Source organism: Globicephala melas, chromosome 8 (genome assembly GCF_963455315.2).
Source record: "Globicephala melas chromosome 8, mGloMel1.2, whole genome shotgun sequence".
In the NCBI taxonomy this organism is placed as follows: Eukaryota; Metazoa; Chordata; class Mammalia; order Artiodactyla; family Delphinidae; genus Globicephala; species Globicephala melas.
The window spans coordinates 28795252-28814220 of record NC_083321.1 but is presented as its reverse complement, the minus strand read 5'-3'; positions in this window follow the sequence as shown (position 1 = coordinate 28814220).

Sequence of the window (18969 nt, the reverse complement as noted above, 5' to 3'; positions counted from 1 at the left end):
AACTATAATATAGAAAAATACATGATCTTGAGTAAACTTTAAATTATACACACACATGCACACACACATATACACACGTGTTATGTATATATGTAAACATATGTACATACAATGTATATATACACACATAATACATATATGGATATATATGTATAATGTACGTATAAATATACTTGTCTAGATAATCTTCTAATTCTTGCTTTTGGTAGAGTAAATTAAAATTCAAAGCTGTTAAAAGTATAAAAGACTTTTGTGTTACATTATTAAACCTCTTCTCTCCTTGATTTGCACAGCAATTGTTTGGATCACTTCTAGAAACTTACATGAGTCAAACGTGCTAAGATAGAGGCATTCACATTGTTTATTTAGTCACTTTTGTTTTTGCCTTTTCTAAAAATAATTTTGTTAGACTAAAGAGCCAACTGTCTTCAAAGTTGCATTTTAAGTAACTGAATAAAATATAGGGCTTATTATTCCACGTTTAACAGGAGCCTCATAGAAATCTTCGTAAACTTTACAACCTCTGACAGCTGAGAACTAATGATTTGCCATCCATGGTTTGAGACTAGTGTTGATAACTAGTGCTGATAAAGAAAGATAGGAAGAAAGCAGTGTTTTAGGAACACTCCTTCTATGGTGTTATGAAGGATAGAACATTTACGAGAAGAACAAATGAAGGAAACTTTTTAAGATTGTAGAGTAAGCTCATATGTCATTAAACGTAATTTTATGTTAACTAAATTAACCACGATTTAATAAAGACTTCTCTATGCTGAGACCAGTGCTGAATAATGGATAATGGTACTTATCAGCTTCCAAGATGGCCACCAACCATCCTACCTTCTGGTATTTATGCTCTTTTGTAGTTCCCTCCCATACTGAATCATATCTGGCCTGTGTGATCTAAAATACAATGGGACTGATGTGAGACTTTTGATGTGAGGTCATATATGGGATTACAACTTCCTCCTGGCATTGTAAAAGGCACTGCAGCTTCTGTCTTGGTCTCTTGGATCACCCATTCAGGGGAAGCCAGCCATTATGTCATGAGGATTCTCAAGCGGCCCATTGCAGAGATCCACATGGAAAGCAGCCTCCCACCAACAGCCAGCACTGACTTGCCAGCCATGTGACTGTATACTACCCTGGAAGTAGATCTTCCAGACTCAGTCAAGGTTTCAGATCACGATAGCCCCAGCTGACATCCTGACTGCTTTGGACACACTAAGTCAGAGCTACCTCGCTAAGCTGCTTCTGAATTCCCAAGTCCTTCTTTCAGAACTTTAATGAGTCTGCAAAGCACTTGCACAGAAGAACCACAAAATCTCAGGTAGGGAGCGGGAGAAAGAGGATGGAGGAGCTGTTGAAATTCTTTCTTAATTCATAGTCTGGTCTTTCTCAGAGATATCTCTGATATCACGTGAGTCATGGAGGGAGGCTTTGCCCCTTTCTCTCCTCATAGAGCCCAACAGTGCAAGATGCGGGACAACAGGAGGGATTATTTCCAGGGAGTACTGGGAATGATGCTGAGCATGAAAATAGTTAACCAGGACAAAAGAAATACCTCAAACAGATCAACTGGGCAGAGAGCTGATGTGCATATAAAAGAATTCCCATCTGGAAACCAGAGGGTTGAAGTTCTGAAGAAAACTTCAGGGCCCCAGCCAGACAGTGTCTGTCATGCAAAAGGCCTCAGTGATGGAAGGAACAGGAAATGTCATCAAAAAACTAATGAGACTGTCAAGTTTCAGCTAGAATTAGATGAAAGCCTGCTTCACTTGCAGGGGATAGTCCTAGTTAGAAGATGAGGAGCCAGAACAGAGCTTGAAGAATTGGATGTTTAAGATAGATTTTTAAATCTCCCCTTATTCGCCTACACCCTCTATACTACATTTAAGAATAAAAACTTCAAAGTATCTGACAACCCAGAATAGTCGTCATTTCCCTTTGGAGAAATGACTGTTCAAAAAGGATCCTGGAACTTCCAATTTTAAGGGGGAAAGTTTACGTGGATCAGGTACAACTTGAGGAACTGGGGCCTTTATAGGGTCCAATTATGGAAGATAATTTCAAAGAGAAACAAATTGAAGTTTGTTTCAAATTGAAGTGTGTGTGTGTATGTGTAAATTTGACCCAAATGTCAGCTTTGTTTTGCTTTCTAAACATACTTGAAAATGTTTGTGACGAAAGGGTCTGGCAGAGTTTCTTGTATATATTTTCTTAAGATTAAAGTTAAAAGGCATATACATATTTGACCTACTATTGGAACTATCTAATAACCTCATCGATTTCCCATATAGGACTACTTTTTCCCTAGTCATTATGTAACTAATCCAAATAGAAGATTTACTAAAAGTATGCTAATTGGCCATGTTCTTTTCTTATGACTTACCTATAAATGTCCTCAGACCATATTCCCAGAGTATTTATGCTACTGTCTCTCCCCTCTATCTTCTCTCTCTCTCTACCCCCCATATGTGTGTGTGTGTATGTGTGTGTGTGTTGCCAATAAATCATAGTTTCAGAATATTTTAGGCTAAATCAGATACTGCTTAAAATATTGATGGATATTATAATCTCTCTATAAAAATTCCTGAGATCAGGAGTAATGGAGACCACACTTGCCTTGATGATGCTCTTTGGTTCTCTTTCTGCGTCCACAGCTTTCCCTCTCACCCTGCATCTCATTCCTTTTTAATACGTTCTGCTACAGATCCCCTCATTATGATATCTGTGCTTTCCCTTGTCAGAATGAAAATCATTCTGAGTCATCACTACATCTCACTTTTTGTTGCAGGTGTGAGTTTTTATTTTTTCTTCCCTTTGTCCTGTTTGTTGTTTTAGTGTAAAGTCAGAAAAAAATGCACTGGAGGCTTCTCTCCAGTTGATCCTTTAACCTTGACAACTTATAAATAATTTTAAAAATCCGTTTTCTTTCTCTTTCCTTTGTACCAACTTTTGAAGTTTGTTCTGGCCTTCATCATCTCTCACTTAAAGATGGTAATAGCTTCTAAATTTATCTCCCTGACTCTAGACTCCGTTCTCCTCAAATATATCATACACCATGGTTACAACAGGGTAATTGTTGTAAAACTCAAATATGATTATGATAATTCTTCCATTAAAATATTCCATGATTCCTCAGCACCTACATTATAAATACAAATGAAATGGCCTGGTATACAAAATCTCTTACAGTCTGTTCCCAACCTACTTTATCAGACTCGTCTTCCTTTACTCCTAATACACTTCTTTCTCTCTCTTTGCCCTTTGTTTCCCTATACTCGAAGGGCCCTCCCCAACTATAAGACATTTTTTGTCCCAGTACATACTCAGTTTTTAATTTCAGAAGTAAATACTGTATGAGGAAAGGAAGCAAAATCCTTTACCTGTCCTTTATTATACATGTTCTGACTTAGAGTACCATAGACTGTAGCAATCTGAAAACTGGTAGCAAGTTCTTTGCCAAGTAAGTGAGAGGCAGTAATTTTATAAGACAACTATTGTCCTGTCAATTCATGCCTTCTCTTCTTTTTCTCCTCCTCTGGTCAAATTTCTAAACCCAAGTATAGCAACTTCCAGGGCATAACCAGGGGTAAAGTAGGTGGAAATGGCTGCAAACATGGGGGTAGATGTGACAGGTGATGTATCCAGACAGGTGAAGTCTCCACAATTAAAAATATTGCCGGTGTGACAGAGACTGGAAAAACCCTGGTAATCGTTTATCTAGAAAAGTTTTTAAAGCTTCTCCATCAGTTCATAAAATCATATAACCAGGTAGTAGACATGAAAGACAGCTAACAAACCAGAGCTGTGTTAAAAGATTATCTTCCAGTAACAGAGGATTGTTTGTATTGTCCAGCCCTCAAGCTGTAGAACTGGAAAAGAGATTCAAACAATACCCAAAGGCACAGGAAGTAGAAATAAGAGCAGTTGTATAAGCAAACACAAGTTTTTAGTCTAGGCAAAACTTATTTGATTCAAGGAAAAGTGTAAAGAAAGAAAACAAAACAATTAAAACTGTAGTACTGAGGGAAAATCCTACAATATAAGGGAAATAAAATAGTATCTTACCTTAAAACCAAGAGTAAATAGATACCTTTGAAAATAATCTATTGTAACAGAAGAAAATATTTTTATAGGCTTAGTGAAATTCAGTAACAGATGTATAATAAACATGGAGGACAAAAAAAAGGTGAAATAAAGAGTTAAGATAAATAGAAAAATGAATGAATAAGAAAGAACTGCTAGAAAATTAACAATAAAAGAACTTCATTAACTGCCACATTGCAGTAAGAGCACATAATACTAGGGAAAATTGAATTGGTTAAATATAGGAGAACCTTGAGCTAGACTCTACAGAGATAAAGTTAAGAAAACTATGGGATAGAGTGCTATATTTAAATAGATTGAGGATATATTTATATTTAAATAGAGGATATAGATTGAGGATATATAGTATTTATCTATTAGATCTAATTTTCATGCATTATAATACAGTTAATTCTAATAACAAATCTGTCAGATGGACATTACTATCTTCCTCTATTTACAGATGAGAAAATTAGAGTTTAAGAGGTTAACTTGCTCAAGCCTGGACAGATGGCGAGTACAAGCGCTGTTGACTCCAGGTTGAGGAAAATGTTGTTAACTATTCTTCTTATAAAAATAAAAATCTCTGTCTATCATAAAAGACTAAAACTGCAGTTGAAAGACTGAGAACAATATATGTAAGACATATGACAACCAAAGACATGTAATTAGCTTATTTTAACTGTAAAAGGAAAACATGAGCAATGAACACCATATGAGAGAAGATGGGGAAATCACAAAAGAAGAAACATGGCCAAGTAAAATACTTAGAGTAAATAATAATTTTACTAGTAACAAAATGATTTTAAAACAAGGCAGTGGAATACATTTTTTCATGTTTTAAATCAACAAAAAGGAAGTGAATAATCCTGAGTGTCAGTGATAGATGAAAACAAGAACACTTTCATTGACTGATGGTGCTAATACACATGGGCATAAATTTGCTGGAGAATCATTTAGCAGTGAGAGTTAAAAGCCTTAAAAACTAATAAGACTTTTAAGCCAAAAGTTTACTCTCAAGAATTCATCATAGATAAATTAATTTTACAAGTGCACAATCACATATGTTTATTACAACATACATTTATTATAGTATTGTTTATCATAGGGAAAAAAAGAAATAGTTAATGTTCTAATAAGGGACATTAAATAAGTTATTGAATATACAGTGAATCATTTTCTAATGAAATGATTTCCAGATATTCAGAATGACGTTACATCTATATAATCAGATGGGAAAAAGATGCCTCAGTTACAATATGAGACAAAAATATAGAAAAGCATGTATGACATGCTCTATGACACTGTTTATTTGTGTTTTGCATTCTTTCCATAAAGAACCTGGATTATTCATGTTAAATAGAAACTTCTCAGTGAGTAAGATTCTTGGTTTTCCATAAATTTAATGTAATAAAGCTCCTGTAAAGGTAACATCTTCATCTTCTGATAACAGCACCCTAAGTCAATCATACCAATATTTTGCTAAGGACAGGCAACTAGGAAAGATACACCACAGCAGGATGGCCTGGAAGGAACTGGAATCATTTGTGGAATGCAGTTCCTCCCAGGTGCCCCCAGAGGCTGAGAGGAAGGAGTAGAGATACTCTGGAGCCCCCCGTTCCTGTCCTCTGAGATCCTCTGCCTGTGCCTCCCATGAGTCTAACTCAGTCAGAAGCCAGATGGTGTGGAAGTCTGCAGTTCAGTAGCAGGGAAAGAGTGAGAACTAGATATAAGGGAAAATAGGACCAGGAGCAGCACAGGCAAGTACACAAACCACGTGGGTAGATGCCACTTTGAATTCTCTATAGGTCACCATCATTCAGAAGTGCCTGGTCTGAGGGGTTCAAGGTTAAGAGTGATCCACATGTAGAGAACCAGTGGGCTATAGGTAGGTTCATTCTGGTTTGCCTGGGATAGACTTGCTTATATTGGTTGTTTTAGTATAAATTTTAATAATGCTCTTTGTCACTCTCACAAGTGTCTCACCTTAAATGATAAATCACATCATTGTCCTAGCTATAAGACTTCCTCCCTTTCTCAGATTCTTTTTGATTGTTATCTACATTTTCTAAAATTGGTAGAGGTAATACCAAGAAAGAGGATGTATGTGGCCACATTATCTATATATATTGGAGGACAAACAAAATGGAATCCTTTGGAATAGCAAATTCAATAAGCACAGAAAAGAATCCATGCAAAAAGCAAGTTTTCAGTCCCAGAAGCTATTCTAATCCTCATAAGCTGCTGCTAGAATATTAAACTGGAACTGAATTTTTATTTAAATATCTTGAAGTCTATAACATGTAGTAAATTAGTAAATGAAGCAAAAACAAAGTAATAAAATATCTAGAAAAAGATGTGGATGAATATTTACCTGATCTCACAGTAGAAAAAGGACTAAATCATGTTAAGAAAGAAGCATAAAGAAAAGCTTAATACAACCTAATATAAGTTAATAGAGGAGATTTCTACGTAGTGAAATATTAGTTGTTATTCATTTTATTCTTTCAGTTTTCCTATAGTTTCCATTTTTCTACATTGGATTTGAATTAATTTTATAATCTAACAGAGTATTTAGAGATAAAGGTTGTAGTAATTATATGAATGAATTAATCTAAATGCCTTAATGCTTAGCATATAGTGAGACCTCAATAAATGATAGATATTCATATTTGGTGGTATAAAATAACTTGATTGCTTAAGACTAATTTTTTATTAAAATATATAGGGGTTATTATGGCTAAAACTTCACCAGCGTTTTGATGTCCACAGGTTTAAAATTAATGAAAATAACAAAAATTTTTAATTAAGACTTTATTTTTTAGAGAAGTTTTAGATTTACAGCAGAATTAAGAGGGGAATACTCCCCACTCCAAACATGCATAACTCTTGGTGGTGTACATTCTTTAAGTTTGGACAAATGTATAATGACATATAGCAATCATTATAATATCATAGAGTATTTTCACTGCCCTAAAAATCCTCTGGGCTTTGCCTTTTCATCCCCTACCACTACACCCCTGGGAATCACTGATCTTTTTATTGTCTCTATAGTTTTATCTTTTCTAGAATGTTATATATTTGGAATTGTGCAGTTTGTAGTGGTTTCAGATTGGCTTCTTTTACTTAGTAAAATGCACTTAAGTTTTCTCCATGTCTTTTCATGGCTTGATAGCTCAGTTTTTTTTAAAGCGCTGAGTAATATTCCATTGCCTGGATGTACAGTTTATTTATCTGTTCACCTATTGAAGGACATCTTGGTTACTTCCAAGTTTTGGCAATTACGAGTAAAGATGCTAGAGAAATCTGCGTGCAGGTTTTTGTGTGGACATACATTTTAAGCTCCTTTGGGAGTGTAATTGCTGGACTGTATTATAAGACTCTGTTTAGTTTTGTAAGAAACAACCAAACTGTCTTCCAAAGTGGCTGTACCTCTTTGCATTCCCACCAGCAATGTATGAGAATTCCTGTTGTTCCACATCCTTATGAGCATTTGATATTGTCAATGTTCTGGATTTTGGCCATTCTAATAGGTATGCAATGGACTTTCATTGTTGCTTTAATTTGCATCTCCCTGGTGACATATGATGTGGAGGATCTTCTCATATGCTTATTTGCCATTTGTGTGTCTTCTTTGGTGAGGTATCATAATAAATATTTTTTAGTGAAGTTGATTAATTTTTGGTTTTCTAAATCCTCAATCTTGAAATTGGGACAGGAATAATTTTTATTTAGTTACAAAATGGCAATATATAAAAAAGAACACTTTTGCATTTGAATATTTTAAGTTGGAAGACATAAAATAAAAATGCAAGTTTTAAGACTTTAAGAAGTTTTAAAAAGACTGCATGTAGCACAGGCACTTCTAGGAAAAATGTTATGTTTTTCCAGGAATACAGTGAACAAGAGAAAAGAATGTTGATCATTCTTTCTAAAGGAGGGCAGCAATCTTATTTTGAGGTAATTAAAATTACCTTGAATTTTTAGATTTTTAGAGTTCAAATTGGTATAGTTTCATTTTTATTAATAGGTGGATGTCAAAGAGAAAGGAAATATACTGGGAAAATGAAAAGTCTGTGTCAATTGGATGTTTTAAAAAACTGGCCAGAAAAAATAAATTAGTCTGTAGTTTTGTAAGATGACATGCAAGTATAAGGCAAAACAGTGATTGTTTTGTTTTTGTTTTGTTTTGGCATGTTTACTTTCAATGCTTTATTCATTGTGTTCTTTCATAATTGAGCTCTTTTTTTATCTGTTATTTAATTTTTTTTATTGAATTGTAGTTGATTTACAATATTATATTAGTTTCAGCTGTGTAGCATAGTGATTTGATATTTTGCAGATTATACTCTATTATAGATTATTACAAGATAATGGCTATAATTCCCTGTGTTATACAGTATATCCTTGTTGCTTATCTATTTTATACATATTAGTTTTTATCTGGTAATCTCATACCCCTAATTTGCCCCTCCTCCTTTCCCTCTCCCCTTTGGTAACCATAAGTTTGTTTTATATCTTTGTGAGTTTGTTTCTGTTTTGTGTAACATTCCTTTGTATTATTTTTTAGATTCCACATGTAAGTGACATCATACAGTGTTTGTCTTTGTCTGATTTATATTCACTAAGCATAATATTCTCTAGGTCTATCATGTTGCTGCAAATGGCAGAATTTCATTCTTTTTTATGACTAATATTTCATTATATATATATATATTAATGGCATATATATATGCCATTTATATATATATATATGCTTCTTAATCCAATTGTCTGTTGATGGGCTGTTGGGTTGCTTCCATGTCTTCGCTATTGTAAATAGTGAAACAGTGGATATTTTAATAGCACTAAACTTTTAACTTTAAGAGAGGCCTACTTTTTTTTCCTATGATGTCACCAATGCTCAAAACATGTTAGATATAGCTTGTGGGGGGGAATTGGTCTCACAGTATGTGACACATTCTCTGAAACATTGTCATGGGCAGCAAATCTCCAACTTGGAAGTCACGTTTTATTTTGTACTTTATTTTGAATGGAGAGATTGACTAAGCTAGGGAATACTAGTTTAGGGATAAATGTTTGGTGGACTATAAGAATATTGATTTTCTTTTGTTGTATGGAACTTGGTTTTGGAGATAATTCTGAAAAAGTAATGTGGTAGATTGAATTATAAGTTCCTAATGATTTATTTCCTTTCCACCTGTCTCTTCCTTCCCTGTAGGCATTAGTTTTGAGCTTGGTTTTATGACATGCCTTGGCTAATGGCATATAAGCAGAAATGACTTTTGCCATACCTAGGCAGAAGCTTTAAGCGTGCCTTCAAGGTTTGGCTCTTTGTCTGTTTCATTCCTACCCTTTGCCGTGAGAGAGGAGCATTTTCAGATAGTAGATACCTCTGGGTTCCAGAATGAGAAGAAACATGGAAACCCATGTTTCTTCTCTCTTGCTCTGTAACATGTTTCTCATGTTACAGAGCAAGACATTAATAATAATAATAATATTTTGTAAGCCTATAAGATATAGGAGTTATTAATTACTACAAAGATTAACCAGTAAAGTAAATGCCAGAAGTGGAATGATGCCGAAAAGAACCCTAAAATAAAGAACAAGGAAGTATGTAGCAAGGAAACTGATGTAGGAGGCAAGAAATATGCCAAAACAAAACAAAAACAAAAAAACAAAACAATTGCTGTTTTGCCTTATACTTGCATGTTGTCTCACAAAGCTACAGGCTAATTTATTTTTTCTGGCCAGTTTTTTAATACATCCAGTTAACACAGACTTTTCATTTTCCCAGTATATTTCCTTTTTCTTTGTCATCCAGATTGCTAATCCAGAGAACTGTGAGCAAGTAAAACAGTTGTTCTAAGCCACTAGCTTTTGGGGTAAATATTTGTTGCACAGTGACTAGGTAACATATACATGGCATAAGGGGGCTTATTTAACCCCCTTGATCAGTTGCTTTATCTACAAAACAAGGCTAATGATATTTATTTCAGTGTTGTTATGTGGCAAGGCCAGGCATATAGCAGGTTCTTAAAAAAATGTTTATCCCCCTTTTTGTCATTTTTCCTCTCTCCTCTTTTTCTATTTTTCCTTCCTCTGTTGCTTCTTCTCTCCTCCTCCCGGTGGCATCATAAGAACAATATTGTTGGAATCAATATGTAGCCTACCAAGATGCTTACTTCAAAGAGGCCAAATGACTTATTCATTTGGCTAAGTCAGTACAAACAAGTTGGTGTAAAATTAGCTGCATCCCATTACAGATAGATTTGATAAAAATCTCATTAAATACAGGGGAAAAGTGTACATCCCTGTAGAAGTACCAGTTTTCCTATAAATATTCCTATAAGATTTCCTATAAAATCTTCTAAGTGATATATTTCTCAACTAGTCATAATGTTTCTCATCAGTAGAGTGAAATCTGTATGTTTTTATGTCTAGTCTTATTTCTATGCCAAAAAAAGAAAACAAAATCTTCTTTGGCAAAGCCAATAGACCAACAAGACATTCTTTATTCATCCAGCTTAATCAAAACTTGTAATCAGTGAATAAGAATCATTTGCCTAAAAGAAAAAAAAAAATGGGTCTAAGATTGAATGACTCATGCAGGAACTTCATGATTTTGCTCTGTGCTTTGTGAAGTAATTTCATAATCATATGTAATTATTTTAAATATTTTATAAACTACAGTGACTTTTTAATAAGAGTCTCTAATTATCCAATACAGTGTCTAGAAAGATTTGCTGAATATGTAGTATACGTGTGATGAGTCATTTGTCATCCAAAAGCTTGTGAAGAAACCCTCATTCCTAAAAATAGGGTTCCCATAGATTTGATACCGGCTGTAATTTTTCACTTGAGACATTTCCTTTTATATCTCTGACTCCACTTTTGGTAAATCATGATACATAACTATATAAAACATCACATAATCTAAAAAAAGGGAGTAAAGGTGCCAACTGTACCACATCACACACAGTACACTATGCACCAAAAAATTAAACTAGCAAGTGAATTCCAGGATATGGAGGATTAAATTTTTAGTTTTCCTTACGCTTTGATCCACTGTCTCCCACCCTACCCCTGTACCCCAACTTCTTGGGAATTTATGAGATCTGGCATACACTGACAATAGGGAAGACAATTATTAACATAATGAGAACATTTCTTTTTTTTGTTTAATTTCTTGGGATGAAGCTATCACATTAGTACAAGAGCTCATTCATTCTTGTGTGTTCAAAGGATAGCACTCTAACAATGTATCTTAACTTTAACATTTCCTCTAGGAAACAGAATCAGGTTAGGAGGAACAGAGTAATCTCTTAGACTGGATGTCTTCTGAATACTCAGTGCCCCAGTCACACGGCAAAGTGTGGAAACATGAATTCATATTAGAATATAACATAAAATCCAGGTTAAAACGCTATATGGGTTGAAAATTGTTGTGCCATTCCTATAAATCTAAAGAATGACATTGTATGGTAATGAGATTGTTACATTTTTGGTGCACCCTTGTAAGCTTCTGGAGGAATCCACAGATTAGGTCCATCTTAGGTTTTGATTAAGTTTGAATAAGCTTCCTCATTATACATCCACCAAAAATGTTCTGGTCCAATCTGATCAAATCAATATTTTAAAATACTTTATTAAAAAAAACTTGGTTTTTGTCTTCTTTGGCACAATTTTTTCAAAGTACCTGTGATGTTTTTGCAAGACTTGCTAGGTAACAGAGCACATGCTTCAGGTTTATTAATTTCATCCTGAAATGCTTGTTTCTGCCCAGGAAATGTTTTTACATCACAAGTTAGCTCATAGCCAACGCTGTTGTATCATAGATAGCTTTGGATAGAAGCCTTTCAAAATGGTGCAAATCTCTCTGGTCCAAATCTCTCATTTAATGGATGGGAAACTAGTTCCTAAGAGGTTACTATGCTTTCCTAAGGCCACGCAGCTTTGAGGAAAAAAAAAAAAGTTAAAAACAAAACTCCCGCAGAATCTCTTGTAGTGATTCATTCAAGGGTAGGCACTTGACCAGAGTTTGGCCAGTTAGAATAATTTTGCTAGCCATAGTGATTACTTCAGGAATGCTTCACTGAAACAAGATGGTGTAATCAGAATAAATTCCAGAACTCATACAAAATTCACAAGAGGTCTTTTTATTTCCTGTGCTGAACTTGAAAGATTGGTAGTTCTGGTGCTGAGGGCAGCTATGTAGACACTTCAAGGAAGCAAGCCAGTTGAATGAAGCTGGATAGATTGTTATTCCTCCCCAGTACTTACATATTTTCCTGATATATCCCTGATGATTTCAATTATGTAAACTGTTGACCTGAAACAAATAGACTGCCACATATTTCTCCAGCAAAGATGGGTTTATTCGCGATCAGCAGAGAATTGCAATCTGGGGTCTGCAGCCACGCAAGGCACGTGCAAGTCCCCACACAGCAAGGGAAGGAGAGGGCTTTTATAGAGGGGAAAGGAGGTTGGGAGGGCTACAGTAAACAGAGAGTCCAAGGCTTTTCATTGGCTGAGTCCTTGCCAGTAAAGAAGAGCACTTTCTTCTTCCTGTTGGGCTCTGCGATTGTCGCAGGGTGTGAGAGCGCCCCCTTCTGGTCCACGAACTCTTTTTTTTTTTTTTTTTTTGCGGTACGCGGGCCTCTCACTGTTGTGGCCTCTCCCGTTGCGGAGCACAGGCTCCGGACGCGCAGGCTCAGCGGCTATGGCTCACGGACCCAGCTGCTCCGGGGCATGTGGGATCTTCCCGGACCGGGGCATGAACCCACGTCCCCTGCATCGGCAGGCGGAGTCTCAATCACTGCGCCACCAGGGAAGCCCCACGAACTCTATTTAATTGAGGTTTCTGTTTATCAATTTTTTACAAAACCAATATATTTCTTCTATTTTTGATGTATGCTTTTAATTAGCTTAAGTAAATTTGAGTTGAGTTGTCTGTCACATGGAAAGTGTCCTGATAGATGAACTCTACATAATTTACTCGATTGTTAAAGCAATGTAAGACTTTTAGATCCCTCTAATACACTGACAATGTGAAAAAGAATGCTTTGTGTAGAAGTCTTTCTTTGTATTTCAGGATTATTTCCCTAAAAGCGATATAACAGAGACTCTTAACAATGGAATTCTTAAATATGAGAGAGATTCTTGAATATGGAATTAGTGGGCCAAGAAAAATGAATATTTTTAAGACTCCTTATACATATTTTCCAATTACCTTCTAAAAATGAGCAAGCTTTATTTCTATTGAAACTATATGGGCTGATTTTTCTCATGCAAATTTTGTTAGACTTGAATACTATCATTTAAAAAAACATTGTTCCTAGTTCAAGGCAAAGCTGGTACCCCATTTTCAAAAAGGAAAGTTAATTTTTTAACTAGTCCTTTAGGTTTCTTTAGGATGGGTGACGTGAAAGTCATAGCAAAACCATTCCATCTGAAGCAGTTGCAGGTTGACAGAGTCTCTGACTTTGCAACCAAAGTATCCCTAACTGCAGGGAGAAGCAGAATAAGTGTGTTTGGGATGGTGTTGAGTAGGACAGAGAGCAATGAAACCCACCAAAAAAAGAGGACATTTCTTGGAAATCAAATTTTATTTTTAAAAGTTATTTTCTTTTTACTTTGTATCAGAACTACATATATTTGTAATCTGAAAGTAATGATTCAAATGTTTCTTCTTATACTTTTGCTTCAAATTATTTATATTCAAAAAGTGTGAGTAATTTAGTTTGAGAAACTCAAAGAGAATGAGACTAGATCACCAGTTATTTTGAAATGTAGAAATAATAGAAACCCCTCAAGAAACAGCAGAAAGATGTTTCTTCTGGAAACTTTAAGTACTCCAAAGAGCAAATATTATAATTCAATATTCCTTTTATTTTGACCCAATTTTATATCCTAATGAGTAAAATATGTTATATAATATAATTAATAACAAATCCCAATGGGACAGCAGTAACTATGTGTATATTTCCTTTTGTAATTGTAAGTGGACCTTCTGTGTAACCATACATGGCAGGCTAGCTGATTGACAAGAGAAGATTCAATTAGTGACAGAGATGTGAGAGATGTGATAACTGACAGTTTTAATCGTGTGTTGTGAGGAGCGCATACATCTATGGAATAGGTTAGGGATATTTTCCCCTCATTATAGAGGGAAGAAGTTTCAAGTTAGGCCTCTATATAACATGCTCAAAATTGCAAAGAGGTGTATCAGAACAAGGCTCAGAAACCCCAAAGTTGTCGTTGATATTGTTTGTAATTCTGTTACCTGCTACATGTTATATACTTCATTCTACAGAATTAAATTATTTAACTATGGAAAAAAGAAACACATTACTAATCCTATAATCATCATTCTAGGAGTGAATTTTTCTTGGTGACACAGTTTCTGTTGAGATGTTCTTTTTGTGACACTGTCACAGCAGTAATTATCATGAACGGAAGACATTGTCCTATAGGGAACAGAGCCTGTGCCTCACCTGATCTAAGCTGGTGTTTTGTGACATTTGAATAAATTAGTAATACTCTGCTTTTTGGAAGAAAAATGTTCTATCATTACTAAAATGTAATTTTAAAAATCTCATTTAAGAAAAGCTCAGAATGGTTATATTCTTCTTTTTTTTTTCAGATGTACTGACTTATTGAGTAGGACCATTCTCTGATAATTCTGTAATGAATAATACTCATACTAATATCCTGATCATCCTTAAACAATAACCATTGTCATGGTAACTACATATCACGGGAAAACAAACTGTGCAAATGAGCTTCTTCCGTAGCTTTAATTATGTGAATAGAAAATTGAAGGAGTACATTTTAAGGATTCAGTTTCCTATTTAAGTGTTGACTAAAGTAAATGACTCAAGCACTTCTGCACATCTGACTGTTGATATGTTGAAGACGTTAACATGATTACGTCTGTCTGGATTTGTGTTGACGTTCAATACAGGAAACAATTTAAATTTCTGTTTAATGTTTTACTTTAAAACACAGTAATGGAGTCTGATTCAGTTGTTTTAATCAGCTATTCTGATTGCTATATTCTGGATTCAGTGCATATAATTTAATGACTGCTCTGAAGTGAACTACTGATTTTTCACTTCTAATACAATCGGTTTGATAGTTGGACAGGAAAAGTAAGGGCTACCGTTGCAGATTTATTTATTCATTTAGCTTATATTTATAAAGCACTTGCAGTATGTACTGGGTGCCTTTAAGAGTACTCAAGTTAAAGTTAGATGTCTAATCCCCTTATAACTTAGACTCAGTAGGAGTCCATAAGATGAAACAACTAAAATGCAAGATGGTATGGGCTATGTGCATATCACTGGTATAAGTGTTCCTGGTGAATGGAACACATTCAAGGCTATATTATCAATGTGAGACCATGCAGATTGAATAAAAGGTTCAGATTGGAGAGAAGTGGGAAATTAAGAAAGAAAAGACAGATTAAGGAGGCTGGTGATAGAGAGGCTCATTAAAAGGCATTATAAGTCCACATGAATGACTTAGATAATTACAGATAATTACAAATCAGTGCATGGGAGGGGTTTTTTTCTCCTTCTTTTTCTTCTTTAAATGGAGATTTTCTAGAGTGGTTCAGAAAATCAGAAAACCGTAAAGAATAGGATATTCCTAAAGCAATCAAATGAGGGATAGATCATGGCCAGCAAATTCAAATATTGATGTCATAACCCTTTTTGAAAATCAGAGCACTGAAGAGTAATAACACACTCACACACACAAGATTCAGGATGCAAAGAAAGACACAAAGGTGGCATTGTTAAGGAATTGATTTTTAGTCTGCTTGATCAAAAGGGTGCTATGTCCAAGGCTTTTCTAATAAGGATTGCAAAGGCAGCATCACAGAAGTAAGGGATAGTAGGAATGGAGAACTTAAGCATATGCTGAATGTTTCACTGTACTAAAAACAGAGAATTTGATAAATGCTTAATTTCTCTTGAAAAAGAATAGAAGCATTGAGAAAGCAGCTGCTTTGGGGTGATTCTGACAACCAAGAAGAAAATTTTCATAGATATAGATCTGAGGTACCTCTTAGTAGAAGAGAGTCATGTTATATTGGATAAACATATAGCAAAGAAGAAACTACTGAACATTATTAGAAGATATTCTCATCTTCCTGAAAGTCCATTATGAAAATATAAAGCATAAAAGGATAACTATGTTCTGTTAATAGCCTTCTAACTAAGTACCAAAAACGTAATATAGAAAGCTGTGAGTTTAAATTTAGCAAATTATTAAGCAGATGTTAGCTAACTAGGAAGAAAACCCTATATAGTAGGAACTTAAAATTGATATAGCGTTGGCATTAGGTGCTTCCAGAGGTAGTAGACTTTCAGGTAAGCTTTACACTGAAATACTAGAAGATTTTTTCTCCCCAAATATCAACCTTTATCTGATAAATCTTAAGGGGAAAATAAAGTAAGAAAAGCAATTATAAAAGCAAACAAGAACAGCAAGATCAAGCATTTTCACTGCTGCTGGCTCAGCCTCTGATGTCAATATTTCACAAGTATTATTTCATCAAATTATCAACATTCCAGAGACATAGCAAGATAGAAAGTTAGATTTTAATAGGAATGAGCCCTGAGATAAGAAAATGCTCATTCTGAAGTCAGTTATGGAATAAAGAAATCAGGAGCTTTCACTGAGTCTTGCATTTGGTGGGGGTTTATACACTTAGTGTATTTTTCCAATAAAACATTAATTTTAATATCCAATAATGAATGGTTAAGTGTTACATTATAAATCTCGTCAAAGTCATTTATGCTGCCCAAGAACCAGGAGAGAGTCTAGTACCTTCCTACTCAAAGTATGATCTGTAGAATGGCAGCAATGACATTTTCTGGGAGCTTGCTAGAAATGGAAACTCTTAGAGCAGACCCCAGGCACACTGAATCAAAATCGGCATTTTAACGAGATCCCAGTTTAGTTGAGAACTTTAACGATTGAAGGGTACTGTTCTAGAGCACCCCACTCAGTTATGACATCTACTTCCTTTCTTCCTGCCGAGAAGTTTCTATATTATATAGGTTTTTCCCCACCATTGGCAGATTTCTCCCCGTGGTTTTTAAATGAGTTCTTTGGCAAGAATATGTGACTGTTTTGAGTTATAATTAAATTTGGTGGGCTCTAGAGGTGCTGCATGAATGGAACATAGAGCTTAGCATTCTGCAGTTCACTGATTCACTCTTTCAAATGACTCTTTTGAGATCAGATCTGGGGCTCTGGTTACACGATGCCAACATAAATTGAAAAGTGAAGAAAAATGCAACATAAATTTTCTTTGGTATGGTAAATGATGTTAGGCAGTATTACAGATAGCATTTGTCTTCAACCTACTGGAATTAGAATACGACTCAATGCCATGAGGAATCAGGTCACTGCTCTGGCAAGAAATATGATCTGTGTTATGATTCAGAACTCAGCAGAAAATGGTCTTCTCACTTTAATCCCTTTGCAGCTTTGAGCTGGTTATGCCATCTGTATCAGTCAAGTATTACTGTGTAACAAACACAGCAAACCTAATTTATTAGCTCCTGACTCAATGAGTAAGCAATTTGGACTGGGCTTGGTTGAGTTGTTCTGTTTATCTTGCCTGGGTTCACTCAAGCCACTACAATTAGCTTATGAATCACATGAGAGTTGATTGATCCTGGATGGCCTTTTCCATGTCTGGCTTTTGGCTGGGGTAGTTAAGCTACATGTCTTCAGAAGGCTAACCCAAGCTTTTTCACATGGAAACTGGGTTCCAAAAACACTAAGTCCCAAACAAGCACTTTTTAAGTCTCTAAATGAATCATTCTTGCTAATATTCCATTAGCTAAAGCAAGCCACACAGCTAAGTCCAGATTCAAGGGGTAAAGATATACATAGATTCTATTACTTGATAGATGCAGTAAAATGCCATGGCCATTATTTTTTTCTCAACTTACCACCTCTCTATCCCAAAATAATGAATAGGTTTTATGAACTTGTACCTCTTTCTTTGTAAGCATTTTCAGTTATTAGAAGAAAACCCCATGGCAATGAAACTACTGTAGGGCAGAGATGCCGTAGAGCTCTAAGATTATGGAATATGACTTTGAACTTGATCAGGAAAGGGCACTTTCTTATTTGCTCTGAAAGTCCACTTCCTTGCTTTTATTCTAGAAAATCTGTATTTGTGAGTGGAACTCTATTTTGTCTTGTTTATTTCACTTCTGTTGCATCGATAAAATCTTCACGTGTTTGTTCTGGCATGAAGAGCAGCTGTCTGCTCTGGAGGAGTATTTCCCACCTGGGTAGCTGAGCTGTTTCTCAGTGGAAGACACCTTTGTCGGTGTTGGTGGGAACTGAGCATCTTGGCTAATTTGGATGCTTCCCTTTGGACCTGGTTAAACAAGACAGAACAGGAAGTGTTTGATTCCCAAATCTGTACTATGAGAAGTTTCCTAAGACACACAGTGGGTGAGAAAAGCATCAAAAAGGAGGTATGTGGTACATGATACCAAGAGGCATTAATAATTGATGTGAATTGTGAGGTAGACAGAAGAATATATATCAAGGGACTTGGATTGTGTCACGGTAAACATGTGAACAAAGCCTTCACAGTTTTTTTTTTTTTATTTGAGGTATAGTTGACGTACAATATTATATTAGTTTCAGATGTACAACATATTGATTTAATATTTTTATAGATTATACTACATTTCAAGCTACTATAAAATATTGGCTATGTTCCCTGTGCTGTACAATATATCCTTGTAGCTTATTTATTTTACACATAGTAGTTTGTATCTCTTAATCCCTTATCCCTATCCTGCCCGTCTCCTCCTCCCTCTTCCCACTGGAACCACT